At 42.3% G+C, this 9,254-nt stretch overlaps 1 protein-coding gene across 4 annotated transcripts in view; it reads left to right on the top strand.

Moving 5' to 3' along the window:
* The first annotated feature begins 1,018 nt into the window (after positions 1–1,018).
* LOC114667812 (lactase-like protein) overlaps positions 1,019–9,254 on the top strand; it is a 36,918-nt gene continuing 28,682 nt past the window's right edge. For 2 of the 4 annotated variants that reach the window (XR_007933728.1, XM_051920324.1), the window contains exon 1: positions 1,019–1,402. The gene's annotated coding sequence lies outside the window, so the exon portion shown is untranslated. The remainder of the gene's footprint in view (positions 1,403–9,254) is intronic. The other 2 variants (XM_051920323.1, XM_028823295.2) reach the window with 2 other exon arrangements.

Genomic DNA, 9,254 nt, shown 5'->3' with positions numbered 1-9,254 from the left:
AGTTTCTGCCCTTTTGTATCTTTTTTTTTTTTTCTTGTCGCGCTACGTAAAATACAAGACATTAGACAGACACGCTTCTCCTCTGTTTGTATGGTCCCAAACACCCACGTTCCTTAGTCCTTGTTATTGTGTTAAATATGTTGAGCATTCTTTGGTTGTCCACTGTCATGTACACAGAGCCTGCCCTTACAGCTAAAGTCTGAGAGAGTTGAGGACTAGTTGAAGTGCGTCACATGTGGCACAGGACTGTTCCCATCTGCACTCTGAGATGGCACATTACACAACTGGCTTCATGGGAGCGCACCACCAGCCGCCTCATACAGGCCAAGATTACAATAATGAAGTCTATGACCGAAATCACTGAAATAGACATTTAATATGGCAAGGCCTTTAGATATTGTGATCCCAGTCTCCTATTGGTTCAAGTCTAACTCTCAATATCAGGATGAAAATAAGCCCAATATGCTGATGTTATGCACATACTTACTCAGGGGTGCAGATTGTAGCATATAATTAAACTTGTAAGTTATTAAATAAAGCCAAAATGTGCTTGTTTTATAAATCTGCGACTTTGGCTGATATTCCTATTTATTTGGCAGTTACCTCAGAAGAGCTTTAGTGAGTGTGGCCACTACAGTACTGTGATGTGGTTCGTAATACACATCCATTTTCTTCAACTGCTCCAGTGCTCTTATCATTGTCTTTAAAACTCTGAGCAATCGTGAAACGAATAGCAATTTACAAAATGAAAGGGTATGTCACTACACCACCGCTCCCTTCTGTAACCCTACTTGGCTCCATCAAGTGTCACTGTGCAACATTCCCAATTTTAAATTCATATACTGAAAGTTACGTCAGGAGATGTGTGTCCATCCATACGCACACCCTAATGTGGGATCCATTTCTCTGTGACCACATTAGTGATAAGTCATGGCTGCTGAGGTGCTAGGACCTGATAATGGCTTGGGATGGCAGGTTGAGGGCAACTACTACTTCAGTGTCACAAGATGACACCCAGCAGGAGACATCTTCAATATCCCAAGATCAAACAAAGTTTTGGAAAGTTACTAGGTTAGCTTAAATTTAAGAAGGCAGTTTGGGCACGTAGACTTCCCCCATACTCATTCATTCACACATTCCAGGGGTCAGTTGTCCACAAACAGCTCTGCTTACAGAGGGAAACTCACTCTGGAAAAGATTTGCCCGTTGCAGCAAAATTAGATTCCAACTCACTGGATCTGAATTGGTGGATTTGGCATTTTGTGTGTGTCACGAGGCCCTTGAATAGCCGACACCTCTGGACGCTTCTGTCACTGACTGACAAGCTGTCACGCTGAAAGCCGATTTGTACTCCAGACTCGGGTAAGCTTTCCAGCAGGGACCAATGCAGATGCTCTAACAGGTAGGAGACATTTTGTTACTCTAAAAAACCGTATGGTCACTAAAAACTGTATCCTCTTGGTCTGAAATGTCAACACTGGGGTGAACTGAGCAGCATGGTGGCACATGTAAAACTGGACTTGTAGAGATTTAAGAAGTTAGAACTTACATCACTCGTGTAATTGGCCAGAAAATTAGTTGGGTATGCTGAGCAACTGACTAAGCAGAGAGTTGGACTGAACATGCAAAGAGCAGGCTGACCAGAGAGTGGGGAGGCTGGTATCTTCATAAAAATAAATGAGAACAGAGGGGACCAGAAGTCCCATATAGAAGGCTGGATGAGTTACTATGATGCATTGAATAGTAACAGATTGACCAGAGTGGACTGGACAATGTAGGGAACAGCCTGATACCCAAGAGAATGAACGCTCAAGGAAGGTACCTGGATTATTTTATAGAAGAACCAATCATAAACTGGACCAGAATATTGTTATGGATTACTTTTAAATACATGTTCTGAATTTTCTCTGCAAATTGCTCGGTGTATATATACAAACACTAGCTATACAGTATTTATTCACACTTCCCTGTGGACTTCTTTTTTGGGGCATAGTAAAGGAGAAGAATTTTGAGAGGAAGTCCCACACAATAGACAAAGGAGTTCATCTTGCAGATATTTATGGACATTAATACTAACTGAAATGTGTCTGTTACTGCGTGTCACAGTGTCGGAACGGGTTACAGGAATGCTGCAACGTTGATGGAAGACATCTTCGAGCACGGAAGAGACTAAACAGTACTGCATATCTATTCAATACCTTTTAACATAAAAAATAATGAGTAAATACTGTATAACTACTTTGGGCCCATCCTGTATTTGTTTATTCAACAGATCTGTTGGAGAGAAGCAAGTAAACTCTCTGTTCAATCACTCTCTATAAAGAGATTCTAGGCCTATATAGACGGCAGGTAACGAACAGTAAATCATCCTACTGTGCAACGTTAGCACATCATCTGAGCTACACAATGTTTTGGGAGGTATTTTGGTCTATAATAGCAGTATATACTGTATGTTTACAACTATATGTGTATGTTTGTGTGTACATGCAATACATACTAGTGGTCAAAAGTTTTAGAACACCTCAGTTTATCTTCAACTTTAATCAGTTGAAATTCAATAAATGACTTATAATGGTGAAAAGGTAAGCAGCAACCTGCCAGAGGTTTAAATTTAAGGTTTAGGTTAGCAAAAAATGAAAAAAAAAGGAAATTTCAGAATATTACAAATGGGCCTTCATCAGGGAACAACTAACAGGTTACAAACTACAGATATTCTGCAGCAGTTAAAATAAATGAGGCAAACAATTTGCACAGGTGTCCCAACTTCTGCCGATTACTTAAAACTCTCTGTGTGTCTTAAAGCCAAGTTGATCAGACTGTGTTACTACACCCCCTGAAGTACTACTTGGACAATGTTACACAGGAGAAAGTTGTAAATTCCAGTGATAGTGGCAAGAAAGCCCTCAGAGGTGTAGGCATTTCATTTAGAGAAAATGCAAAAAAAAAAAAAAACAAAAGTACAGTGGTGTCTTACACAATCCAAAGGCAATTGGAAACTGGAGGAAACTCTACTAGGAAGAGATCTGGCAGGCCCAAAGTCACAACTCAATCAGCAGACAAGTTTCTGAGTGGCACCAGCTTGCATGGCAGGCGCCACACAGCACAACAGCTTCAAGCACAGCTTAACAGTGCAGGTCGAATAAAGCAAATCTCTGTTTGTACTGTGAAGAGGAGACTTTACCCAGTGTGCAGTAGTCCACAGCCGCTATTTCAAGGCCCTATTTGGTCCTTTAAGGAATGGCTTTCTTACTGATACTCGCCCTGTCAAACCTGCAGCACAAAGTCTCCTCTTTACAGCTCTTGTGGATTCACCTCTCGGATATCTGGTTGAGTAGATGTTACGAAGCTGTGAAGGGTCAGCCCTAATGATTTTAGAAGCTGTACAGACAGACCTTTGGAGGAGTTTGCGATCCCTGGGACGTGAGGTTACCAAACCACACTGTGATGCACCCAGTCAGGATACTTTCAGTAGTGCCACAGTAAAACTTGACTAATGTCTTGGTTAGTACCCCAAAGCCCAGCCTTACACAGTACATTAACCAAAGATATGAAAAGACTAACATCCACTTTGAGGCCCCATTCTAAGGCCAAGAATCATATTTTGGTCAAATTAGCACCACATTCAGGTGCACAGAAGAGAAAGATAAGCAGAAGTAATGGGTAGATCACAATTACCTGATATTTTTGAAAATCAATATGCAGCTCTAACATGAGTGTGCTGTACTATAGCATCACAGACAAGATATGAACAGGAGATCTCCAGGACCTGATTCTTTCCAGGGACACACATAGGTGTATGATACATGGCTGCAGTTGATGGTGAACGTGTCGAATTCAGTAAGGACAACTTATGCTGTTGTTACTCCACCATTATCTTTCCCTTGTGAAATGAACAGAGCTTGGAAATGCTTGTGTTTCTGTCTTCATGTAGCATGTAATAAGCTGAGCACAATAAGGCAAAATTCTTTTAGATGGGAACCACAGATAACATCTAAATTCAGAGCAAATCTTGCTTAAGTGAAGTTCTCGTCCTGTGATGTTGGAGTGGACAGGAGCCAACTGAAACCTGAAGGATTTCAATTCATCAGTAGAGCATCAGGTAGTGGTCTTCTATGGAATCAGACTAAAACTGTAAGGATAACTTAGGGTGAGTTATTTGTTAGGTTTTAAAGATACAAAGTGGGGAATGTGTGACTGTCCAGGTTGGCTCAATGTTTCATGTTGCGTTTGGGAGCCTTTTGAACCTGAACTATCAATAGTCATGTACTGAGATGAGCCGGGCAAATGAGGACACGCGCACATGCAGCAAGGGGTAGGTACAAAAAACTGACAAGTTATTAAAATAAAAAAAAACTATTGAAATAAATAGCGCAGTGCATCATAATCTATATATATATAAAATTCTTTTCGCGTTTGAAACGCAAATTACGTATGAGCGTTTGAAACGGAATTACGTATGACCACAGAGGAACAGGAAAAACATTCTTAATAAACCTGATTCTTGCTGAGAGAGCGAATGGTGACATAGCTCTGGCTGTAGCGTCATCGGGAATCGCTTCTACATTATTAGATGGAGGCCATACAGCACATTCGGCATTGCAATTACCATTAAACCTCACTCACAACAAAAAATCCAATTTGCAACATACGTAAGGGCTCTGGAAAGGCAAAAGTCTTGCAACATTCAAAGATAATAGTTTGGGATGAGTGCACCATGGCACATAAAAGAGCTTATGAAGCCTTGAACCGAACAATGCAAGATCTCAGAGATCCTACCAAAATAATGGGAGGTACTGTCGCTTTACTCGCAGGAGATTTTCGTCAAACATTATCAGTTATTCCACGTGGGACACCAGCAGAACTCAATGCGTGTTTAAAATCCATGCTTCTCCCACAGTCAGTTATATGTCGTGTGTTCTCGGGTAGGTACACCAGAAAATGTATACATTTATGCACGTAATGGGCAAACAAAAAATGTAGTATACCCGAAAGCACTGCAGTAGTACTCAATGTATCTTTACTTCTTAAATGTTAATGTTTTACTGTTTAATAATTTATACGCTTCTTATATGTTGTTCCAATTCTTTTATCAAAATACCAGTAACAGCGCACTGCGCGTTAGTATTCATCCTCTTTCTCTGTACGTTTAGCATTCGTTTGCTCAGAGGTTGATGTGCTTGCTGCATCCTGAGCAGCTCTTCTTTACTCCACCCTAGCGGCCCGCTGCTTCTCCTTCGTCGGCATCTTTTCGTGTTAAAACTGATTAAGTTAGTTTTTGTGTTGCAATTATTTAGTACGTTTTCTTTAACATTTCACTTAATCTGGCACTTAAGTCTTCAATCTGCCTCAAGAATGATTAGCAAAGGTGGTAGGGAATGAGAACGTCGCCCGTATGCATCCGCCTCACGACTGCCCTGCTGCGCGCTGCCGAGAGTTGATTCTACAATAAAATAAAGATAAAAAGAGTAATAAAATCATCACCCCGAAAGCGGATAGTAGACGTCATGTAGTATATGTGAACCAAATTTCAAGTCAATAGGTGAAACGGTATGCGAGCAACAGGTGATTTAAAATCCTGGACAGACAAACGAACAGCCACAGTAGCGTATTATAGAAGAAGATTTTACTGTTTAATAATTTATATTTATATGCAGTGTGCTTCTTATATATTACTTCCTATTCTCATATGATAATGATGTTAATAATGTTGTTTAGATTGATTTCTATGTTATTGTAAGTGCTCTTTATTTGTTGAAAAATAAAATTGGCAATTAACAAACTTATTTTATAAATACATTTTTTTTTTCCCCTTGCACTCAGTGAGCAAAGCCACTGGGTAATCAGCTAGTCTTCAATAAATAAATCATCCATAAAATCCATGAGAATGTGAAGGGTATAATCAATCCATAAATAATGCTGTACAAAATCCACAAAACCACGGTTAAAATCTCAGGCACTTCCTTTTAAAAAGGAAGCCCCAGTGCTTCCTTCGAAAAGCCGACATCTCCCTGGCTTACCCTCTACAGATCCTGCAACACGAGGAGACGTCCCAACAACAGGTACAGTCAACCATTGATTCCTGGTTTGGGTCTCCATTTCCAGGCCTTAGGCATTCCTGGGGCACCACGCCAAGCCGCACACCCGTCTCCAGCCGCCAGTCCTTTGGCATCTGCGGGAGACATCACAGAATGGGCCGCTCCTACTCTCCTGCATCGATCAGCCCCAGGCTCCTCGCCCTGAGGCTCGTCCCCAACCTCCGCACCAGCTCTCTTCTCCTGCTCCTGCCTTTTGTTTTTTCTTTCTTTTCAACCTCCGTTCTCACCTTGTTGTTATCATTTCTTCCTTTTCTCTTTTTTTCCCCTCTGCAGTGCAGGCTTCTCTTATATTAGCTTCAGTGAGCGCAGATGTGACTCGAGGTGTGAATGCGGCACCCGACTGATTCGCTCACCTTTGCACATGATCAACCCTGTCAGGCGCACACCTGCACCCATTCTGAGTCCAAATACTCTCGGGACGTTGATTATTTATTTAAAATATGCTCTATGCCATGGACCACTTATAACAGAATGCCAACACCAAATGCTTTTGAAGCCTTATCATGGATGTGACTGTTCAGTGGGACGTACTGTAAATGGCCAGCTTCCACTGTAATTGAAAAGTGGTGAGGCAAAGCAAGAAGAAGAATTGTAGGAGTGTGATAGGCGGTCCATGGCAAAGTGCAATTTTAAATAAATAATTGAGTCCCGGAGCGTGCAGGCTTCAATCGGGTGTGGTTGTGTGCATGCTGGCACTTGCTCAAGTGTTGACTGGGGTGTGAGCGGACAGGTCAGGTGTCTCATTCACACCTCGGAGTAGGCAGAATGTCACAATCAGGGAGGATATTGGGAGCCTGTACGTCAGAGAAGGGGAAATAACAGAGGAAGAAGGGGGAGAAAATAGAGAATGGTGAGTGAGAGTGAAGTATCGGGGGCCTGAGCCAGTGTGAGGGAGAAGAGGCAGAACAGTGGGTAGCCCTGCAGAGGAGCGGGTGATCAGCGCTCCAGGGGTGGGCCATTCCTGATGGTATGATGGTGGTGATGTCGTCCTAGGAAGAGCATAGTGGAAGATGGAGGGAGAGTCGGCTTGAAACGTCATGGCAGACACCGACGGACACAGCCGTGATGAGAGTGGGAGGTTGTGACCATCACTGCTGGTGTCTCCGCCAGCTGCAAGACCTGAGTAGGGGGAGTTGGGGAGGCAGAGAGTGGAAGAGGCGCTGGGCTCGGGAAGGAAAAGAGAAAGAACCTGATGACTGCAAGCTTTTATTCTGTTTTTATCATTTGGATTATATATTGGAGTTTTAGCTCACAGACATCACATATTTTATGGATTATTTATTTAATGCTGCGGTGGGCTGGCGCCCTGCTCGGGGTTTGTTCCCTGTCTTGTGCCCTGTGTTGGCTGGGATTGGCTCCAGCAGACCCCCGTGACTCTGTAGTTAGGACATAGCAGGTTGGATAATGGATGGATGGATGGATTTATTTAATGACTATGTTTCGCACTTGTACTTTGGGATACTTTTGATTGGTTTTAATTAAAACACTGAACACTTTTGCACCAAATCCATGCTGCAAATGTGTGTCCTCATTTGCCGGGCTCATCTCGGTTCATGACTTTCAATGGTTTCCGGTTCAAGAGGCTTCAAGTGGAGAAGACACGTGACCAGTTTAATGAGGTTACCCACAGCTGGTCTCTGTCTGTGACACTTCATACATCCATTAATAATCCTACTTAATACAGTTCAGGATCATGGGCTGTGGCAATATCAGGCACAAGACAGGAACCATTCCAGGGCTGAGTGCTTGTCTACCACAGGGTACAGCCAGACACACCGCCATTCATTCCTGTGCGGAGTCTCTAATTGATCCAACACACGTGTCTTCAAAATGTGGGCCAAAAGCTCACATACACACATATAGACCATGTAAAATCCACACAGTGACTGGCCTGACATTTGAACCCAGGATTCAGTAGGCATAACTACTGTGCCGCCTTCTTTACCTCAATTTTTTTTCTTTTAGTGTATTTATTTGAGGCAGGGTGGCAGTGCAGTACTTCTTGCCACCGCTCCTCAGGTTCAAATCCTGCTCCTGATCACTGCCTGTTTGGGGTTTTCTCCTAAATCCAACTGATGTGTGTGTTTGTGTTAGGTTATGTCAAGAAGATTGAACTTTATTTAATGAAATATCATTTTGAACTAAGATTTAGGATAAATCTGGTGACTTTTATGATGATGTTAAAAACTTTGATTATGTTCTGATAGAACAAAATGGAGGAATCATAAGGGAAAAGAAACAGAAGAGCTTGAAACTGCCTGCCAGTTATGCACATTTTATATTAGGAAATGAGATCATATACACTAATTGGCCAGTTTATTAGGTACACCTGCTTAACTGCTTGTTAACACAACTGTCTAAGCAGCCAATCACATGGCAGCAGCTCAATGTATTTCTGCATGTAGACCTTGTCAAGACGACCTGCTGAAGTTCAAACTGAGCATCAGAATAGGGAAGAAACGAGATTTAAATTATTTTGAACGTGACATGGCTGTTGGTGCCAAAGACGCTGGTCTGAGTATTTCAGAACCTGCTGATCTACTGGGATTTTCATGCACAACCATCTATAGGGTTTACAGAGAATGGTCTGAAAAAGGGAAAATATCCAGTGAGAGTCAGTTCTCTGAGTGAAAATACCTTGTTGATGCCAGAGGTCAGAAGAGAATGGCCAGATGGGTTTGAGCAGACAGAAAGACAACAGCAACTCAAATAAGAACTTGTTACAACCAATATACAGTATGCTGAAGAGCAGCTCTGATTGCACAACCTTGAAGCAAATGGGCTACAGCAACAGGAGACCACACCGGAGGCACTCCTGTCAGCTAAGAACAGACTACGGAGGCTACAATTCACACAGGCTCACAAAAACTGGACATCAGAAGATTGGAAAAATGTTGCCTGGTCTGATAAGTCTTGATTTTGTTCTGCGATATTCAGATGGTAGGGTGAGAATTTGGAGTCAACAACATGAAAGCATGGATGCATCCTGCCTTGTATCAGTGGTTCAGGCTGGTGGTGTAATAGTGTGGGAGATATTTTCTTGGCACCCTTTGGGCCCCTTAGTACCAACTGAGCATCGTTTAAATGCCACAGCCTACCGGAGTATTATTGCTAACCATATCCATCCCTTTATGACTGCAGTGTGCCCATCTTCTGATG

Source organism: Erpetoichthys calabaricus, chromosome 17 (genome assembly GCF_900747795.2).
Source record: "Erpetoichthys calabaricus chromosome 17, fErpCal1.3, whole genome shotgun sequence".
Lineage (NCBI taxonomy): Eukaryota > Metazoa > Chordata > Cladistia > Polypteriformes > Polypteridae > Erpetoichthys > Erpetoichthys calabaricus.
Note: the sequence above shows the minus strand (reverse complement) of the source record. Positions and strands in the feature narration are given on the sequence as shown.